Consider the following 21,520-nt stretch of genomic DNA (forward strand, 5'->3'; position numbering starts at 1 on the left):
TTTATTTCTAGAAGGGAAGGTGCTGGGTCAAAGTATATGCAGTTAATAAAGGCTCTTTTTTACAAGAGTTCTGAAGTTTAGAAAACCTGTACCAATTAACAGAAAGAAAGAGGAACAGAAATTCAGGAGATTTTTTTTTGGTGGTGGTGGGTTGTGTGGTTATTTGTGTGTGTGTGTGTGTGGTATTAGGGATTGAACCCAGGGATGCTTTACAACTGAGCTACATCCCCATTTATTTTTATTTTCTATTTTGGGAAAGGGTCTCACTCTCAATAAGTTGCTGAGGCTGACTTTGAACCTGCAATTCTTCTACCTCAGCCTCCCAAATCGCTGGGACTACAGGCATGAGCCACTAAATCAGCTTTTTTTTTTTTTTTTTTTTTTTTTTTAAATCAGTAGAGCAGCCTAAGAATGCAGCAGTTATCGTCTCTCCTTTAAAGATCCACAGAAAGGAACAAATTGTGTGGGTGCAGTGGTGCACACCTGTAAGCAGCTCCGAGGCTGAGGCAGGATTGGGAGGATCGGGAGTTCAAAGCCAGAGTTCAAAACTGGCCTCAGCAATTTAGGAGGCCCTAAGCAACTTAGTGAGACCCTGTCTCTAAGGGTTGGGGATTTAGCTCAGTGGCAGAGTGCTTGCCTAGCATGTGCAAGGCCCTAAGTTCGGTCCTCAGACCTGAAAAAAAAAAGGGGGGGGGATGGGGAGGAAAAAAAGAGACCCTGTCTCTAAATAAAATATATAAAAGGGTTGGGGATGTGATTCAGTGATTAAGCACCCCTCTCCTGGGTTCAATCCCTGGTACCAAAAAAAAAAAAAAAAAAGGAGGAAATTGGAATCCATTAGTGGAGTTAGCAAGAGCTGCTTTTGTTTTCCCCAGTCCCTGTGAATAGGCTTTTGGTGGAAAGCCACTGCTTAATGTCCACTTACTCCCCTCTCTTCAACCTGAGATGGCAGAGCAGTACAGGGGCACCCAAAAGAACACACACAATAACCAGTACTCATCCCTGGAACCAAAGCCAAAGAAGCCCACACATAGAAATATGTATTGGCAAATAAAATGTGGTACCTGGGTTGAATCCTGACACAGGGGAAGAAAAGAACATTAATGGGAAAACCAGTGAAATCAAATACATTTTTGAGTTTAGTTCAAGTAAGATGTTCCTACTGGCTTCTTAGTTGTCACAAATGTACCATAGTGACATGAGATGTTACCCCTACGGAAATTCAACAAGGGACACACAGGAACCCTTTGTGCCATCTTTGCAACTTTTCTGGAAATCTAAAATTATGACAAAGTTTATTTTAAAAAGTGGATTGCTCCAATTTATAATTCCACTAAGAGGGACAGGAGTGTTAGTCTTAACACACCCTTGCCAGCAGCAAGTATTTTTAAAAATTTTAATCCTTCAACAAATATTTATGAAGTGCCCTCTATTTGCATTTGCCAGGCACTATCCCGGGTACTCAGGACATATTGGTGAGCAGAACAGACATAGGTCAATGCCTCGTGAAGCAGAGAAGAGACAGATTTTTGAGTATGTTAGAAGTATTAAGTTCTTTGGAAAAGGGAAGAGCAGGATCAAGGACATCAGGGACAGAGAGAAGTAGGTTGCAGTTTTCAAGAGGGCGCTCAGGTCTGAGGGCATAGCTCAGGGGTAGAGCCTTTGTCTTAGCATGAACGAGGCCCTGGGTTTGATCCCCAGTGCCACAAAAAATAGGAGGGCAATCAGGAGAGACTTCATGGAGAAGGCAGCATCTTAGCCATGACTTGAAGGAGGTGACATGGTGAGGTCTGTGGGCATCTGAAGGAAGGCCTGAGGGGTAGGGTAGAAGGGCAGGTCATGTGTGGCCGAGCCACCAAACTCCAGTTACTCTGCAACCTTCCCAGTCCCTTGCAGTTGGGCAGAACTATGTGACTAATTTGGGACAATGAAATGTGGCAGGAAATATGAATATGTCACTTCCCAGGGTCAGGCAATAAAAATCCTATATATGATTCTCTGATCTTTCCCTGACATGATATTTGTGTGTCCAGATGGTAGAGACTCCAGTCAGCCCTGAGTGACTCTCTGGAACCTCTCCTACTAACCTATGTGTGACATGAATCACGAATTGAGTCATCAACTGAGTAGCACCCTGGAGAGACAGCTATTGCCTGGCTCTGAGACCCTTATTATGTTAAGCTCCTGAGACTTGCAGGGTAACCACCCAAGTAGCACCCTCAGGCCATCTGAGGTGACCTGAGGACTTGGTTTTTACCCTGGGTTACAACTGAGTCTATTGAAAAAAAATGGAAGCATGATTGTTTAGTTTTCATTTCTTTGATAATGAATGTAGCAGACTGTATTTTCCAAGGTGGCCACAACAAAATCTGCCATCCTCCACCCCTCTTGTGGTGGCACTGGAACTCCACCCATTCAGAGGTGACATCTATGTTCCCTTCCCCTGAATCTGGGTGGGCCTCTAACTACAGTGAAGGTGAATTTATGCAACATATAAAGCCAAATGAAAAAGGCAAAATGGCTTCTTCTTCATCCTATGGTGCCATTTGCTCTTGGAATTCTACCACCATGCAATGAGGACACTGTCATCTGCAACTGGAGAAAGGACTCCAAGAGAGTAGGGCATAGTAGTACACTTGTATGATCCCAGCAACTCAGGAGTCTGAGGTAGGAGGATCTCAAGTTCAAAGCCAGTCTCAGGGGCTGGGGAGATAGCTCAGCTGGTAGAATGCTTGCCTCACAAGCACAAGGCCCTGAGTTCGATCCCCAGTACTGCAAAAAAAAAAAAAAAAAAAAAAAAAAAAAAAGGCAAAGCCAGTCTCAGCAACCTAGCAAGGCCCTCAGCAACTTAAGCGAGACCCTGTCTCTAAATAAAATATAAAAAGGGCTAGGGATGGGGCTCAGAGGTTAAGCACCCCTAGGTTCAATCCCCAGTACCAAAAACAAAACAAAAAAACACAAAAGCAGTGTGAACAACTTAGTGAGACCCTGTCTCAAAATAAAAAAAATAAAATAAGAAGGGCTGGGAATGTAGTGTGGTGGTAGAGCACTTGCCCTGGGTTCAATCTGACTGTACCACTAAAAAAGAGGGGGGACATATACAGACATGCAAGCTCCCTGTCACTTGCCATGTGATGCCCTGTGCCACCCTGGGACTCTGCCAGCAATAAAGTCATCATCCAGGGCAGCCCTTCAACCTTGGCCCTCCATAACTGTCAGCAAAAATAAACCTCTGCTGTTGTTATTCATGAATTACCCAGACTTGTGCTATTAGCAGCAGGAAACAGACCAATCAGTCATCAAAACCAATATTGGTCCCCCTTGGTTTTATCTCAGGCAATATGCTTGTTTTGTTTTGTTTTCAGTACAAGGGCACTCTACCACTGAGATATATCCCACCCCACCCAACACCTTTTAAATTTATTTTATGGTTATGGGGACTAAACCTAGGGTCTCATGCATGCTAGGTAAGATCTCTACCCCTGAGCTACACTCCCAACCCTTTTTTAAATTTTTATTTTATTTATTTTTGGGGGGTCTAGGGATTGAACCCAGGGGTGCTTTACCACTGAGCTATATCCTCGGTCCTTTATATTTTTTTTATTTTGAGACAGGGCCTCACTAAGTTGCTTAGAGCTACACTAAGTTGCTGAGTCTGGCCTCAAACTTGTGATCCTCCTGCCTCAGCCTCCCAAATAGCTGGGATAAGAAGTGTTTGGCACCTCACTCAGTCAGGCTATATGCTTTTGGAGCCCTAAACCCCCTGTGAAAAGTGTGGCACCCTTGAAGTCCCCATGCTTCCACAAGAAGAAACTAGAGAGAGAAAGGGATCATATCTGTTCCAGATTCCACTTGCTAGAATTCGCTCCGCCCAGGTGCCAGGTATGCAAAGACACCTTTGGAAGAATTGTTACCCAAACCCCATCAGGCTGCAACAGCATGGAGCCTGAGTGACAATCACTCAGCTAAGTTCAGTCAATCCCCCAAATTATAAGTCATAATAATGATTATTGGGGTTGGGACTGTGGCTCAGTGGTAGAGTGCTTGCCTAGCATGTGTGAGGCACTGGGTTCAATCTTCAGCACTGCATAAAAAATAAATTAATTAATTAAATAAAGGCATTATGTCCATCTACAACCAAAAATTTTAAAAATATATAATGATTGCTGTATCATCACTAAGTGTAGACAGATGATTAATACACATGTGCCCATACATGCTCATTTGCATAAATTGCCTGCTTTTATATGGATGGTTCTGAGATTTGCTTGTTCCACTGAACAGTTTGCCTCCAGCTGTTCTGTGTCAGTGGGCTCAGATCCACTTTGTGCTTTGCATGACTGTGTGGCATTCCACAGCACAGATGTTTCACAACATAGCACAGATGATTTTCAAATGTGTGTGGCTGTAGCCCAATGCTTCAAAGGATAACTTGGAATCCCACTGTGCAAAGTAAGTGAAAGAAGCCACCAGGGCAAAAGGGGCAGACCCTTACCCCACACGGCACCTCTTCTTCACAATCCCCCTGGAAGGAAAGGGTCTCAAAGAAGCCTCTAGCTGTCAGTGGCACCTTTAAAAGCCCTTCTAGGGTCCATGAATAGGTTCCAGCATTGAGTCTCCTTCTCGAATGTACCTTCAGCTACTCTATGACTCTAGTCAGAATGCAAACTGGGACAGGTAGGTACTGATTGAGGTGGTGATTCTCTGCATTTCTGTCAACCTTCCAGGGATCAGCAAACCCCCAACTAGCTCCTAATAATCCTTTCTTCGCCACCCTTCCAAAATAGTTGTGAATATTAGAGCCTGGAGTTCTGAAAATATCACCCCCCAACTTTTTTTTTTTTTTTTTTTTTTTGATACTAGGAATTGAATCCAGGAGCACTTTACCACTCTGCTACATCCCCATCCCTTTTTAATTTTTTAATTTTGAGACAAGGTTCACTAAATTACTGAGGTTGGCCTCAAACTTACAATCCTCCCACCTTGGCCTCCCAAATAGCTGGAACTACAGGAATGTGCCAACACGCCCAGCTTCTTTCCCCCTTCTTAAAGATTGGAATGGCCTGTCTCCATCTCCAGTCTTTTGGCACTTTTGTTCTCCAGAATTCCTCGCTTGCCGGGGACAGTGCCACCTCAACCATCTGTGTGCATCCCCTTGGTGCCTCTGGTGAACTTCACAGGGTGAAGAGAGGAAGTCATTGAACAAATGGGGCTGTGGATTTGATTCTCACCCTTCCAGGACTTCAGTTCTTATTTCTACTCTCAACATCTGTTTTAGGAGAGAAACGGGAAGAAAATAGGAGTTGGGTGTTATTTTCCCTCTGTCATCTGTCACCATTATTCCACCTGCTCCAGGAGCAGCCTGTTTTTTTTAGTCTTTCTTGACACTGTTGCTCCAAACATGACCTTCCCACCGCACCCCTATCCACTGTCCACCACCAAGGGTTGCCGGGAGAGGTCTTTTTGCTGTCTTTCACATGCTCCTCACACCTCTGCCAGCAATTTTTTTTTTTTTTTTTTGGTGGCACTGGGGGTTGAACTCAAGAATACCTTTCCACCTTTCCACTGAGCTACATTCCCATCTCTTTTTATTTTATTTTGAGACAATGTCTTGCTGAATTGCCCAGGCTGGCCTCAAACTTGCAATCCCCTGCCTCAGCCTCCACAGTCGCTGGGATTCCAGGCATGTGCCATGGGGCCTGGCAAGCACCCCTCTTGAACTTGCCCTTGGTTACATATTTTCTCTCTCTGCAGGGGATGGAAGGACAGGGTAATTCATTTTGCAAAGCAACAGAGCGCATTGTACATTGTTTCCATTATCTGTTGTAATCTCTGTAGCATTTTATGAGTAGCTCTCACATTATCACTGAGGAAACAAGGCTCAGAGAGGTTCAGTGACTCACCCAGGGTCATGCCACCACTAGAAATAACTGAGCTGGAACTGGATCTCAGGTCTGTCTGACCCAGGCTTCTTTCCTAGCCTTCTCTAAATCGGACCCATTCAGAGGTCGCTGCATGACCACGTGGGTTTCAGTGCCCTCTTCTTCCTTAGAAGCACTTTCAACATTGAACTCATGAGGGTATTATCCAAACTACTCTTTAGAATTTTCCCTCCAGTTTCTCCTCCATGTTGCATCCTTGGCCCCTCAGTGTCCCTACGAGCATGGAGTCACTTCTTTTTCCACAGCAATGGTGAGACCCAAGCTATTTTCTCCTTTGAAACTTGGCCTGGCACAGACAGTCCTGGGTTAACATCCCATAGCCACTTCTTGGTAGGTGAACATGAATATGCTCCTTAACCTCTCTGACCTGTTTGATCGTCTGTAAAACAAGGAAGATCAGCTGGATATGGTGGCCATGTCTGTAATCCCAATGGCTTGTGAGGCTGAGGCAGGAGAATCATGAGTTCAAAGGCAACCTTGGCAATTTAGTGAGGCCCTAAGCAACTTAGCAAAGCCCAGTCTCAAAATAAAATATAAAAAGGGCTGGGGATGTTGCTCAGTGGTTAAACACACCTGGGTTCAATCCCTGGTACCAAAAACAAAACAAAACAAAAACGATCATTTTGCCAGGTGAGCTAATGTATGATCATAAAATGGTACGTATAATGCCAGAGTGTGTGGCATAGAGCAGGAATGAAAATAAATTCGCACCCCTTTTAGCCTCAACTTTTCCTCTTCCTCATGGGTCATGAACGAGGCCTCTCACTGACTGATCCCTGTTTCCTCAGCAATACAGCCGTGGGCCTGTCTGCAGAATGTGAGACGGACTCTAACTTCCTAGCCCTCACAGAGCTGAAGCACACCCTGTTCCCTGCAGAATTTGGGGAACATGCCAGGATGGTCAGCAAGAAGCTTTTAACCAGTATGCATAACATGTATTCAGTGTCTGATGAGAGAGGGGTGATACCAGTGAGCGGATGTCCACAGAGAAGGGACTGGTGTGGACTGCCACAGCACCCACTTCTCAGAGCTCCCCCAGTAGCTCCTCCAGTACCGTAGCTGGCAGTTCACAAGTGCTCAGTAAATGTGCCTGTTGGATGAAAGGGCTCTCTTCTGGGTAGGGGTTGACACAATGGAGGAAGAGACTGGAAGAGTGGCTGGCAATGGCCCTGCGTCAACACCAAGCAAAGGACTGTGCCGCTCGTTATGTTACAGGTCCACACATCTGCTTTAAAATGCAGTTAGGTGGGTGACAGGGCTCAAAGAAGAGACTTACCTGTTCTTTTTGGACCCCTCAAGATTCCTCCTATTGTCTAGTCAAGTTGATTCCTATTGACCTCTTTCATGCAGCAATTAAAAAATAAATAAATAAAAGCTGGCTGTGGTGGTGCACACCTATGATCCCAGTGATCTCAGAGGCTGAGGCAGGAGGATCACAAATTTGAGGCCAATCTCAGCAACTTGGCAAGACCCTGCCTCAAAATAAAAAAGGCACACAGCAAAGGAAACAATTAGGAATGTGAAGAGAAAACCTACAGAATGGGCGAAAATCTTTGCTAGCTACTCTTCTGAGAGAGGATTAATATCTAGAATTTATAAAGAGCTTTACACCAAAAAAATCAAATAACTCAATTAATAAATGGGCAAATGAACTAAACAGACACTTCTCAAAAGAAGAAATACAAATGGGCAACAAATACATGAAAAAAATGTTCAACATCATTAGCAATCAGGGAAATGCAAATCAAAACTACACTGAGATGATATCTCATACCAGTCAGAATGGCAGTCATCAAGAATACAAATAATGATAAATGCTGGAGAGGATGTGGAGAAAAAGGAACACTTTTACACTATTGGTGGGACTGTAAATCAGTACAACCACTATGGAAATCAGTATGGAGGCTCTTCAGAGACTAGGCATGGAACCACCCTATGACCTAGCTTCTCTGTGTTTATCCTAAAGAACTAATGTCATCTTACTATAGCGACACATGCATAACCATGTTTATAGCAGCACAATTCACAAAGAGCCAAACTATGGAACCAGCCTAGGTGTCCATCAATAGATGAACGGATAAAGAAAATGTGGTATATATACACAATGGAGTTTTATTCAGTCATAAAGAAAAAATGAAATTATGGCATTTATGGGAAAATGGATGGAACTAGATACCACCATGTTAAGTAAAATAAGTCAAACTTAGAAGGTCAAGGGTCCTATGATGTTTTCTCTCATATGCAGAAGCTAGAGAGGAAAAAGGAAAACAAAGGTGGGGTAGATCTCCTAAAAATCAAAGAGAGATCAGTAGAGGAAAGGGACCAAGGGAAGCAGAGAGGGAGCGGGGGAGTGCTGGGGAGTGATATTGGTTAAATCATATTGTTATATTGTGTGCACATACAAATATGTAACAACAAAACCCATCAATATGTACAACTATAATGAAATAAAAAATGAGGATAGCCAGACGCAGTGGCCCACGCCTGTAATCCCAGTGGCTGGGCAGGCTGAGACAGGAGGATTGGAAGTTCAAAGCCAGCCTCAGCAATGGTGAGGTGCTAAGCAACTCAGTGAGACCCTGCCTCTAAATAAAATACAAAATTGGGCTGGGGATGTGGCTCAGTGGTTGAGTGCCCCTGAGTTCAATGCCCAGTACAAAAAAAAAAAAAAGAAAAAATGAGGATAAGGGTTGGGGATATAGCTCAGTTGGTAGAGTGCTTGCAAGCACAAGGCCCTGGGTTCAATCCCCAGTACCACAAAAAAAAAAAAAAAAAAAAAAAAAAAAAAAAAAAAAAAAATCATAAATAAATAAATAAAGACTGGGGATGTAGCTCAGTGGCAGAGCACCTCTGGGTTCAATCCCTGGTACCCCCAAATTAAAAACAGAATAAGCAAATGATAAAAAATAAAATAAAAATAAATGAGGGAATAAAAATAATGAAATGCAGTGGGAAGGCCACTGGGTGGGTGAGTTCCCGGACTGTTACATGGCCTCCCCCTCCCCCGGCTAGGGTCTTCCTAAGCTTCTGTGACTGGGAGGGTGATGCAAATTCCAACCAGCTTTCTTTCCATTCTGTCCCCTTCCAAGTTTCCACCCTTGATCTGTGCATTTCTGCTGAGTTTCCTACCTTTTAGCAGACAGAGCAAGAGAAAATCCTCCCCCTTTTCCTACAAGACTGGTCCTGGGAACGATTCTTAACCTCGAGTTTCCTGCCCCACCTCTGCCCAAAGGGTTCACACACAATCCCAGCATCCTGGAGAAGGATCACACACTTACTCCACATGCTTCCTCAGTAATGGGGTGTACCTCTCCTCTGAGCCTGAGGGAGAGGAAGCCCTGAGCTTTGTCCACTCAGCTCCTTTCCTGTCTCCTGCATCCCCTGGTGCAAATGGTGTCAGGGCCCCTCCTAAGCCTTCCAGGTATGCAGCCTCTTGTTTCTTAGCAACAGCGCACCTATTCCCCATACCTCAGCAAACTTCTGGGTAGCTCAAGTAGCACCACTGAAGGGAGAGCAGGGCTGGACCTTGTGGGAACTGCTACTGCTGCTGCCACTGAGAAGCATGTGGGAACAAGCTCCCAGAGAGGCCCCTGTGTGAAGTCCAAAGTGTTTCTTCACACTTAGGTCCCACACTGACTCTTGGAAACTCCTGCTGTGTCCCTTTCTCAGCTACTGTCATATTGCTTGGCCCCCCTATAATGCAGGGCTCTCAGGTGTCTGCCCTCTCTGTGCCTTGGGTCTCTGGGTTTCTGATTTGGTGATCAAGTGTCACTTGTGCTACCCCTGCCCCTCTGTCCCTTCTGTAACTCTCTTCCATAGATGTGTCTCTGGGGTCTCCGTGGCTGCCCTAGTCTCTTTTGCACTTCTTTGTGTCACACTGTGTAGCTGCCAGTATCTTCACTAACAAGAGTTCCCTGACTGCCCACTCCAAGGGTCAGTCACTGTGGCAGCCCCACATCACCAGTGCAACTACTCACAACTCCCTTTCCCCTCTTTTGTGAAAAGGCCTGACAAGTCACCGAAGATAGTCCCGGGGAGTTCTGCTTTTAGGCTTTTTGCTTCAATGGAAACTAACACTGGACTTTGGGTCAACTAGAAGAGGACTAGGCCCAGAAAAGAATGAATGTGCTGGGGCTAGGGGCATGGCTCAGTTGGTAGAGTGCTTGCCTCACATGCATAAGGCCCTGGGTTCAATCCCAACACCACAAAACAAACAAACCAACAAACAAAAAAGAATGAATGTACCTGACCTCTAATCCTTCAGCTACTATGGATGGTGGAGTTCCCAAGAGAAGCCCCTAAGGGTCTCTGCACCTATGACAGCCAGGAATTGTTGGCGCAGACCAGTAATCTCTACCACCATTGGATAAGACAGCAAGTTCCCTCCAAGGAATGACCTGCATTTCCATGTCTTTGCACCCACCTGACTTATCCTCTGCCATTCCACCTGCTGATGCTTAGGTCTGACAGTGTTATCTGTGGGTTAAGAAGCCAGAACTAGAGACCAGGTCAGCAGAGGGACACTTAAGAAGAAATATTCCAGAGTAAAGGGGGATGGGGTGAAGCCCAGCTCCCAGGCAGGTCAGGAGCTGGAAGGAAGAGGAAATGAGGGCATGAGGGCGCTTTAGTGGGGGAGGGCTGGAAACTGCCTTCTAGCTGAGGAAGCAGGCAAACCAGGCAGAAGAAACTTTCAGGCAGGAGGCTGGACCAAGTGACCTCACCCAAACTCTGTGGTCTGCTGCTGTTGCAACCTGGCGGGTCTCCCAGCTCTCCTGGGTCCCCAAGTAGGAGAGCTTTTTATAGTCCACTCCCCGACTTGGGTTTGAATAATTAAACAAGATGGACAGAAATAGCAGCCGGACAGTGAAGGCGGGTTATTTTGGGGTTTTCTGGAACACAGTGCTCCTGGGCGTCACCCCACCCCTGCAGAGGGCGGAGCCAGCATCAAGGCTGCCGGGAGATTCCTGTGGGGGAAACCCACAGGCACCCCTAAGGTTTCTTGGGTAGATAGAGTTGCTCTCAGTCAGAGGAGGGTCCTGCCACTTCTTCCTCTTAAGGAAGAATGGGCTCAAGCTGCCTTCTGATCCTAGCTACTCCCTGGCAGGAAGTGCCTTCTGTTGTCTGTCAGGCCTTCAACTTCTGAGATGGTGAAAGATATTTACAATCAGATCGATAAGCAGCTGCAAGACAGGCTGAACCAGGAGGATGTGGCCACTGCTCCTACGGCCAAGGAGCTGGAATCAGGTGATAGGAGGTCGTATCCCCTCCCCCCCATTATGTCCACTGGGAAGCTGCAAAGGGAATGGGGTGGGGAGTGGGGGGCAGAGCTAGGGAGAGGGGAGGAATTGGTTGGAGGTGGGGGGAAGGATGGGTAGGTCTGCATAGAAGAAAAGGCCAAAGGTGGGTTAATATCTGGGCAACAGTGTCCTGCCCCTGGCAGAAGCCCAGCAAGGGTTTCCAGGGACAGGGTTTCAGAAGTTATGCTGGGAAAAGGAAGAGGTGAGCACCCCTTGTCCCCCTGGTCTTACTTTCTGCTGCTTCTCAAGTACTTTTTTTTTTTTTTTTTCCTTTTTGGTACTGGGAATTGAATTCAGGTGCGCTTAACCTCTGAGCCACATCTCCAGCCCTTTTTATTTTTTTATTTTAAGACAGGGTATTGCTAAGTTGCCCAGGCTAGCCTTGAACTTGCAATCCTCCTGCCTCAGCCTCCCAAGTAGCTGGGATTATAGGCTTGCACCACTGCTCCCAGCTGTTACTTTTATTAAACTGCAGACATTAATTTTTTTTTTTTTTTTTTTTTTTTTGGGCGGTACTGGGGATCGAACTCAGGGCCAGCTGAGTTATCTCCCCAGCCCAGACATCAATCTTATTTCCACCTTGAAGTTCCTTTAAAACCTGGACACATAGTGGGCATGGGAGAGGAAAGAAAGAAATATGTCATGTTTTCTTCCTTTGGGTAACAATTTCAGGGGTGGGTTTAGAGGTTAGATTTCAGGAAATACTGATATAGTTCACTCATTCGTTTTTATTCATGCAACAAAAGTTTTAGGGGTAATCACATCTGTAATCCCAGCTACTAGGAAGGCTGAGGCAGGGGATCACAAATTTGAGGACAGCCTGGGCAACTTAGCAAAACTTTGTCTCAAATACTTAAAAAGGCTGGGGATGTAGTTCAGTGGTGGAGTGTCTCTAGATTCAATCCCCAACATGAGAAAAAAAAAATGTTTTAGAGCACCAGTTATAAGCCCCACATTGTGCTTGGTGCTGGAATAAATTAGTATGTCAGTGGCCTTGTTCTCAAAAATCTCACAGTTCAGTGGGAGAGATCACCTTCTTTTTTTTTTTTTTTTTTTGGGCGGAGGAGTACTAGGGATTGAACACAGGGATGCTTAAAAGCTGAGCCATAATCCCCAGTCCTCCCCCCCACCTTTAATTTTGAAATAGGGTCTTGCTAAGTCGCTTAAAGCTTCGCTAAATTGCTGAGGCTGGCCTCAAATTTGGGATCCTTCTGCCTCAGCCTCCTGAGTTGCTGGGATTACAGGGGTGCATCACTATCCCTGGTGGGAGATGGCCTCCTTAAAACCTATTCTTACCATTTCTAGTGCTTGCTATGCAATAGGTGCCATAAAGAGCTTCACAGAAAGTGTTCCATTTAATGTTCGTGACAAGTGTATGGGCCCACACATCAAGTATTATAAGATGTGGAGGTGGGTCCAAAGTCACTCAACTAGTAAACAGTATAAATGGAGTTGAAACAAATTAATATGATTCCAAGTTCTGTGCTGTTAACCACTGCCCTTGGTGGTCTCTAAGGCATGAAAAGAAAAAACAGGTTCATTAAATGCACTAAATGTTCAAAACAGTGAGACTGTCGTTAGCTGAGTGTGTGTGTGTTACTCATGCTGGGTGGGCTTTAGGGAAGCCTGCTAAAGGAGGTGGCTTTGCACTGGACTCAAAGGATTAATTAACCCATTCTACAAATACGGTAAAGTGAATACCACTATGTGCTCTGTTCTTGCTGTTGGGGACAGAAGAAAACAAACTTTGCAAACTTTGGGGATGTGCTGAGCTGGATAGGGAAAAACCTGAAATCATGAGTCTCAAAGATGCCAAGCTTCCTTTACCTTCAAAGTTATTCTGCTCCTCCTGCTTCTGGGTTTCTTTTCCAAGCGCAAACACCAATCTTTTGGAGAATCTAAAAGAAAAAGCTGGCTCATAATACACCCTACTGGGGCTATAGGTGTAGCTCAGTGGTAGCATGCAGGAGGCCCAGGTTCAATACCCAACACACACACACACACACACACACACACACACATATACACCACAAACCCCACCCTCCTACTGTGGGAAGTGCTTTCTAAAGTCTACCCTGAATTTCCTCCATACTCCAATATATTGCCCCACATCCCATTTCATTTCTCCTTTGCAAGGCTAAATTTCACAGCTGAACTTCCCAGGCTGGTGGCCCTTTAAGACTACCTTCTTCCCCCACGTGCCGTCTGGTTGGGCTGGCGACGCTGACGCACGCGTGACGTCAATGGCAGCTGGTGGAGTCTGGGCACGAGGAGCGAAGTTAGGATGGGGGTGGGGGGGAGACGAGAGAGAGGGCGGTTCATTTGCATTTAAAGGGGCCACTCCGGGATTAGTGATGGGGGCTCTAAAGAAATGAGTGTTCCGCAAACTTTCGGTCCTGAACTATGAGGCAAGAAAAAGGCATGGTACAGCTGAAGTCGGTGATGATTAGAGTTTGCGATGTCAATTATGTCCTTCCGCGGGAAGAGGGAAATAGTCCGTTGGTGCCCAGGCTGGGAGCACGTGACCAGGAGGGGGCGGATGGGGGGGGGCAAGAGAGAAGGAGGGAGGAGCTGGAGAGTCGACTGTCAGGCTGCGTTTCAGCTGCCCCCACCCCCACATCCTGCCCACCCTCCTGCAGCTGCCACCACATCCTGCCCAGCCGGGGGCAGGGAGCTCATGTGGAGGGGATGCACTGACCGAGGACCCAGCTTTGGCACCCCTTCCCTACCCCCTTCAGCTCCAGGGTGGGGCCTCTGCCCTTTGCCCCAGGTCTGGCCTTAGGCACCCTGGCACTGAGCTTGGGACACTGCTCTGCCAGTGCAGCCTTGGACAGCTCTCCAACTCTGCCTTCCCCTCCCCCATCTGTGACCTGAAGTGGAACTTGTAGGGAGCCCAGACCAGATCTTCATCCCTGGGCTGGCACAGTTATCACTAGACAAATAGAGAAGTTCCCTAAAGTTTTACAATCTTAACTCAGATACAGAGCTACATACTCATCCGTACAGATTCATTTCTCACATTTGCTGAACACATTCTATATTATCCCAGCAAAGCCCTGGACACCCCAAGTTGAGTGTGATTGCTACCTTCAAGGAGCTCAGGATCTGATCAGAAGAGTAAATTGGAAACCAAAAATGTCATCATTCTGTGGTGTGTATTGAAGAGAGATCTACAGAGTAGAGAGGGCTCTACAAGCAGGCATAGGATGATACACAAGTCCACCCAGGGAGTATGTGCGCTGAACTACTTGCTGATAGTCCTTCCCTTTGAAAGCAAGGTGGCACATGTGAGAGATGGAGGGGCCTTTGCTAGGATCAACCTCAAAATGAGGAAGAATATTCAGCCTAACAGAAGGTATGAAGTGGATGGAGATAGGGAGTTGGAGATTGTCCAGAAGGCTATGGGGAAGATAAGACCAGCCAAACAGTCAGATAGATTAGAGGTTGGATGGGCATTAATAACTTCCCTGTGTTACGGAACAAGAGGCAAATAGAGAAACAGCCATGAAGGAAATGAGGATGAGGAAGACGGTTTCCAAATGAAGTCCGATTAGGGAAGCTTGAAAAAGGGTGAATAAAAGGATTGTAGGTTTCTCTTTGCCATATACACTTAAGAAGATGATACTGTATAAAGGAGTTTATACAACATATTCTTTCAAGAACTTTGGGAGCATCTCAGTGTCTGATTTCTAGGAGACTTTACTGAAGTTTTGGGTCCTTAGGTGACTTTTCACTAGAAAAAAATAGGTAGTCAGTCAGAGATGAGAGAGAAAAAGTGAGCCCCCAGCATCTGAGCCTGTTGTCATTTTCCACAAAGAGGATTCTGGGATGGGAAGTCAGGGACCAGAAGAAAAAGATTGAGCAGTCACTTTAAGTCCTTATTTCCATCTAACTTCCAGCAACATTACTTCCTACACCTTTTCTTAGTTCCTCATGGAAATCAAGACTTCATGTTTATTATTTATCCTCTCCCATGAAGTTTTCTCTGTAGTTTAAATGCTGTCCCACTTGTAGCGTCAGCATTTCCTACTGTGTTCTCTTTGAATTATCATGTCAGCATCTCAGGGTGTGGGACACTCCATCTCACTTCAACTCTTCCCTCTCTTCTTTTCTCTCAGGCTTCTGGCCCTTTAATACCCTTCCCAGGTGACTCACCTTCCTTCCTCATTCCTTTGTTAAGAACCCAACATTCCAAGACAGGGAGGACCAGCTAGCCAATCATAGCCTTGGCAGACCTGCCTCAGGCTGGAGATTGGCTGGAGCTGTGGTTGGCGGGAGGCTCACCCACGCAGAGCTACTGGAGGTTGGGCAGGGGGTTTCTGGGAATCGGTCCTGGGAAAGAACTTGTTCTGGAGTTGCTTATGTTTTGGGAGAGAATTCTTCAAGTAGAGCAGGGGCCAGAGGGTTCTCCGGCTTGGAGGGCCTCCAAACTGGAGGCAGGTTGAGAACTTAGCTGTCTTGGTCTCTTGGGGGCCTTGATGCCCCCTGCCCATTCTGGATTTTTTTTTTTTTTTTTTTCCTCCTCTTTGGTACGGGACCCAGTGGTCTGAAGGCTGTGTTCCCATGCCTGTTTCTAAGGAGTCTTTTCCAGCAGCCCTGGATCTCTCCAGTCTCAACATTCTGCTTTCCCGACGTCGGAAACAGCCGGAAAATAAACACCCTGATGACTAAACGGTTTCTCCAGCTAGAGCCTGGGGAAGCACTAAAAATAGAGGCCACAAGTGAGGGGAGGTTCCCTACTTGGGGGGGGGGGGCACTTTCTCATCCTGCTACTGCCACAGCCTCAAGGCGCTGTTCTTCTCCAAGTCCTTGGGGAAGGGGCAGATGGGCTCCTCCTGCTTACCCTGAAGTTTTTTTGGACAAACTAGCGCTGCCTGGCAGGGAGTACTGACATCCTCTGGGGTTGGAGGCCCCATCTTCCATACCAATGGGGACCTGAGAATATCCTCATTTGGGGACAAAGTGGGACACTATATAAATCATGTTTCCTGAAGGAGGGACCAGGTAAAGGGTTGGAAACTGAGGCCAAGGAAATAGGAGTGTGGCTTTCTGTCTGAGAAGGTATAAAATAAGCCTCCAATCTATTTGTAGAACAAACTCTTGGAATTGCCTCCTTTGAGGCTTGTGTGGACTAATGGGGGTCTTTTCAGACTAGTTCTTGGCACAAAAGTCTGAGTTGTTACAATGCAGTGTGAAACACTTGAACTAAGCAATCTACTTACATGAACGAATTTAATCTTCACACCAAACTTGAGTTAGGTACTTATTTATCACCATCTTCTTTTTCCCCATGAGGATCATGAGGTAGAGGAAAATTAAACAATGTGCCTGTGTTCACAGTTAATAAACGGTGGGGTAAGAATTTGAACCAAAGCAGCTTGATTGCAAAGTCAATGTTTCTAACCACCATGACATGCTGCCTCTCCCTGTATATATTGGTCTCTCTAGCACTAACCCAGAATTGAGTCTTTGTCCCATAAATCAGACCCAGCCTGATAGAAATCAGGGTGTGTGAAGAACTGAGTGCCCTTCTGTTCTGCAAGATTCAGTTGAGATCTATGCCAGATTCCATCATTTCCGCAAGCTCCAGGTAGAAAGCAGCAGGACTTGGACATAACAGGAATATTGGACAGCAAGCCCGATGGGCAGGTTGTCCAAAATCATGGTACCACACTCCTGTGGTAGGGCACTTCGAAATTCACCACACCCTGAGGAAACCAGGAATTAAAAAAAAAAAAAAAAAAAAAAAAAAAAAAAAATTTTTTTTTTTTTTTTTTAAAGAGCTACTATTGCTTCTTTAATAAGATGCTCTGGATGTTTCCTGTGAGGCGGGTGGGGTGGTGAGGGGTAGCGGTGGTGGTGGTTAGTGTCCCGCCCCTTTAAATTGCCCCCTCGGCAGTAAGTGCGCTGGGGCCCGCAAGGCACTAAAGATTAGGTCACCCGAGAACTATGAGCTGTCGCTTTAAATTGCTGGGCGTCTGCCGAGCCAGGCCCTGGGAGGGGAGGGGGCCTGTCACAGGTAGAGGGAGCAACTGAGCTCCTCAGGTAACCCCCCGCCCCAAGAAAAGAACGTGGTCCTTTAAGTGGAGCTTTGTCACACATTAAGTGGGGGAGAAGGAATCTTTTCACCACTTACAGTTTCCCCTTAATTTATCTACTTAGACGCCCACCTCCCAACTCTCATGGGGCTTCTGGAGCGTGTGTGCAAGTGAGAGCATGTTGCCCGCAGAGCCTCCCCGAGAAGGACCTCCTTGAGCGCGTGGTGGCAGTAGCGCCAGGTGGCCGTCCGGCGAGCTCCGAGGGGCACCATGGGCGCGAGCCGATCCCTTTAAAGGCCTCTGGGTCTCGCCTCCTACTTTGCCTCGCTGGGTCCCTTCCTCCCTCCCTCCAGGCAGGCGGAGGGATCTACCGCTCCCGGCGCCGCAGCCTAGCTTGGGAGGGCAGAGGGGTGGGGGCCGGCCCAGCCCGGCCGGGCCGGCCCGAGGGAAGCGAGGGGCGGGGACGCGTCCCGGGACCGCCCTCTCGAGCCCCGCCCCCCGCCCCCACGCTTTCTCCTACTGGGCCCCCCGCCTGCCCATCATCTCTGTTGCTCCCACCCCTCAAGCTAGGCTGAGCTGTGCCTACGTCGGCCTCGACTCCCGGGGGCTGGAGGAGTTACCTTTGGAGCCCGAAAGGAGGAAGGAAGCAAAATATCAACAACAGTCGAGGCGGCTCGGGCGCTTGGTCCCGGTCCCTAGCTTGCCCGACGTCCGCCTGCCCGCCCCCGCGCGCACGACGGGGGCCCAGGCCCCCCGGCGCCGCCCAGGGCCCGCGCGGACGCCGGCCTCATTTATTATTCCTCCCGCCCGGAGCTGCGGCTTCCCGGTGTTGAAGATCCCCGGGACCAGGGGCGAGGGTTACCCTCTCCCTGCCGTGACACCCCATTTCCCTCAAGGGACTGGTGAGTAGAGAAAAATAATGCGCCTGCCACTTTAAGAGCCCCCCTCCCCCACCCCGTCTTGGGCTAGGGGTGGAGGGTGGTCCAGACCGTCCCCGAGGGGTGGGATGGGGTAGCCCCCTGGACTGGAAGGAACTCCTCGGAGTGGACAGTGTTTTCGCGTGGCGTTGGCGGGGGATTACATAGGGGACTGTTTATTTGTGTTAGGGAGTCGGCTGTGGGGGACAAGTGAAGTGGGCAGTAATTCCCTTGGGTGTTGGAGGTACGGGGTGGGGACTGGCGTGTTGGGGGCGCGCCGGCCTGGTGGTGTCCGGGGGCTTCGACGGCCTCCCAGTGGTCTGGGAAGGGGCGCCACCCTCAGAGGGGGTCTCCGGTGACAGCCGGGAGCGACTGACATTTTAACAGCCGGCCCTCCCTCCCTCTCCCTCCTCTCGCCGCCTGTTCCCTCCTCCTTGCCCGAAATGGTGCAGAAGGGGGCCTGGGAGGGCTGCGGGAGGGCGGGGGCGGGGGGAGCCGCAGCTGTTTGGGAAGCGGGGGAGGGAGGGGGGATGTTGTTCAGATGACACCCGGGTGGTGGGTTGGGGCGTGAGTGTGTGTGTCTCCGGGGCCCGTGTTTGCCCGGTGCTGGTGGAGTTGGGACGCGAAGTGGCTACGGAGGTGGGCACGCAGAACCCTTTTTGGGACCTCCTAGCTCCTCTTCTGAGACCCCTGATCTGGTTTGTCAGCAACCCCAGCTGCTGAACCCCCTGGTCAGAAGTTTGCAGCTGTTCAACATCTGGGCAAGAGTTCTCCAGTTCCTCTCTCCACCTATGGCAGACTGAAGTAGGCTGGGAGTGGGGTCTGCCTAGGGAGTTTTGGGGGTTTTGGGGAGGGAGAATTAAGGGCACCGAGATACACTTAGTTTCCCACCACAATGCCAGCCCTCTTCTCGTCAGGTTCGGGTTTAACAGGGTTCAGGGAAGGGGCCTGTACCCCTAATGATTCCTGCTGACCTCTTAGCAGCCCTTCGAGGTCTCCTCAAGAAAGGAGAACTCCAGGGTCTGGGCACACTTGGAGCCACTGACTTGGTTATCCCAGGCTTGTCCTTCGAAGTGGGAGGCTCTCTGCTTCCCCTTACCGCGTGCATTGTTGGGGGTTGGGGGAGGGTACAGTGGGCGGATCCTGTATCCCCCCTCCCTGTGACCCCCCCATTTGAGTTTTCCTCAGAGGCTAGTTTCTTTGGGGGTGGATCTTACCCACCCCTCCTCCCATCCTCTCAGTAGGTCTCCCTGCTATTCAGAGGCCAGCCTGGAGTATGGGAAGTTTGCCGTCTGGGGCAGTGACCTTGGGCTGCTCTGGCCTGAAGATAGGAGGGGAGCCCAGGCCAGCATGAGATTGGGTGTATTGGAGTTAGGAAGCTGTCTGCCTCCCACTTTCCTCCAAGCCCCCAACAGGGAGGACTTAGTTGCTGAGAAGGGCATTGAAGAGGCACATGTCAGTGTTCACAGATGTCCACCTGCTTGTGAGCACCAGGTCACACTGGCCTCAGGACTCAGCCTGGCTGTCCCAGCTCCCAGGGCTTGCCTGGGAATGAATTTCCTTCCTGCGGTTTCTCAGTGGTGGGCAGGAGATGAGGGTGGGGTGGGATCAGCCTGGGAGGGGTTGAGGACTTTTTTATATGGGCCAATTGGTGGACCATTGGAGCTTAGGTATAGCTCTTTCCTTGCTTACCCTAGCATGGGCATTTGGACTCTGGGGTCTCAGTGGTCACATTCTCTTTGTTGTAACTCCCCTGCTCCCCTCTCCCCACATACTGTGTATGTCTGCATATGTGTGTGTGTGTATGCGTATGCGTGTACATGTTAAGGGGGTTCTTCTGGGGATGGGAGTAGCTTTTACTTGCTCTACTGTAGCAACCAGAGAGGTTGAGCTTTTTACCTGAGATCACACAGCAAATCTGTGTCAGAACTTTAGTTCTTCCTTTTTTTCAGGCACAGTTTCATAGAGACACTAGGAAGGAAGACATACAAGCCATGCTCTTGGAGACTGTGGTCCCAGGAGAAAAGCAGGACCCAGTCAGAAAGCATCATAACCCTTTTATGCTGGGGGATGGGTGTGGGGGCTGGGCTGGAACTTTTGTCTGCTGTAAACCAGTGCCTAAAACAGAGTGGTGGTGGTCTTGGAAGGGTGACAGGTGCTGCCTATTGTCCATCCCACTTTGCCTGGTGGCCCTGGCTCAAGGGCCTCTGCTTCCCAGCTCTGCCCTCTTAGCTCCTGGCTCTTCTCATAGGCTGGGAGATGTGATAGTCTTTCTGGCTGCTGTTATATAATCTCTCTCCAACAAGGCTTTTTTTTTTTTTTTTTAATAAATCTTTCCTGGGCCTTTCCTGAGAGGTATGATGGGGAGGAGAAGGTGGAGGGAGACATCCCAGGTTGGGGGCTGGAGGAGCAGCGGCAAGGAGTCTAAGGGGGTACCCTTAGCCCCCTGGGGACTGGAGAGAGGAGGCCTTGGAGTTAGTCCCTTGTGAATTGTGTTCCAGCCCTTCCCACCCTCCTCTCTGATCCTGTCCTGGAAAGGTGCCTCTGCCATGGGTGTCCCTGGTCCTCATGCCCTCAGAGAGACCTGGATCTCTGCCCATCCTGTCCACCTTCTCTTCCTGGTCAGCTGCCCTTCCGTCCTCCCTGGCCAGCATTGGGTCCAGTCTGAGCACTTACGCTAGTCTGGTGGGGGTCCTTGTTGGACACTTTGCCATCCACCTGGGTACTCCCGTGCAGGAAGGAGGAATATGGGACAAATGGATGAGTCCAGCATTTCCCTGGTTGTTTTTGAGCCAGTTCCTTGCTTTTCTGCTCTTCTCATCCAGAAAGTGGTGGCCTTCCTGAAGTAATGAGTTAGTGGGGTGGACCATGGAGATCTTCCACGTGGACATGTCATAATTGTGTTTGCCCAGGCTCTGTAAGTGGGTATGAGGATCCCATGCAGGCCTAGAACCCATCATCAAGATTTAGTCTGGGTCTGTGGCACTGTAGTGGCAGGGTCCTCCCCACCCCCTTAAGACCATGGCTGGGACTCTCCAGGCTCTCTCAGGCCAGCTGGCTTGAGCAATTATCTCCCTTTTACAGGGAAGAGGGAAGGAGATCATGGCAGGGCAGCACAGCCTTAGCATCACTGTAATCGCTGGTGGCTTTTATGAGCCAGTCATGGGGCCGGAGTCCGGCCAACCTTCTGTCCTTCTGTCCCAGTTTGGTGACTTACTCATGGGGGGAGAGGGCGGTGTTAGGTCCCAGGAGCTCCATTCTAGAAGTTGAATGTCTGGCTGTGTTGTGGTTCGTGTTGCCCTATCTGCCCACAATTACGCAGGTGG

The 21,520-nt window shown here is 48.5% G+C and overlaps 1 protein-coding gene across 12 annotated transcripts in view; it reads left to right on the forward strand.

Moving 5' to 3' along the window:
- The first annotated feature begins 10,983 nt into the window (after nt 1–10,983).
- The window catches only part of Mef2d (myocyte enhancer factor 2D), a 35,562-nt gene continuing 25,025 nt past the window's right edge, over nt 10,984–21,520 (forward strand). For 4 of the 12 annotated variants that reach the window (XM_047527913.1, XM_047527901.1, XM_047527892.1 and 1 more), the window contains exon 1: nt 17,827–18,179. The gene's annotated coding sequence lies outside the window, so the exon portion shown is untranslated. Of the gene's footprint in view, nt 11,187–17,824; nt 18,180–18,788; nt 18,999–21,520 lie in introns of those variants that run through there. The other 8 variants (XM_047527964.1, XM_047527984.1, XM_047527954.1 and 5 more) reach the window with 5 other exon arrangements.

Source organism: Sciurus carolinensis, chromosome 1 (genome assembly GCF_902686445.1).
Source record: "Sciurus carolinensis chromosome 1, mSciCar1.2, whole genome shotgun sequence".
NCBI classification, from domain to species: Eukaryota; Metazoa; Chordata; class Mammalia; order Rodentia; family Sciuridae; genus Sciurus; species Sciurus carolinensis.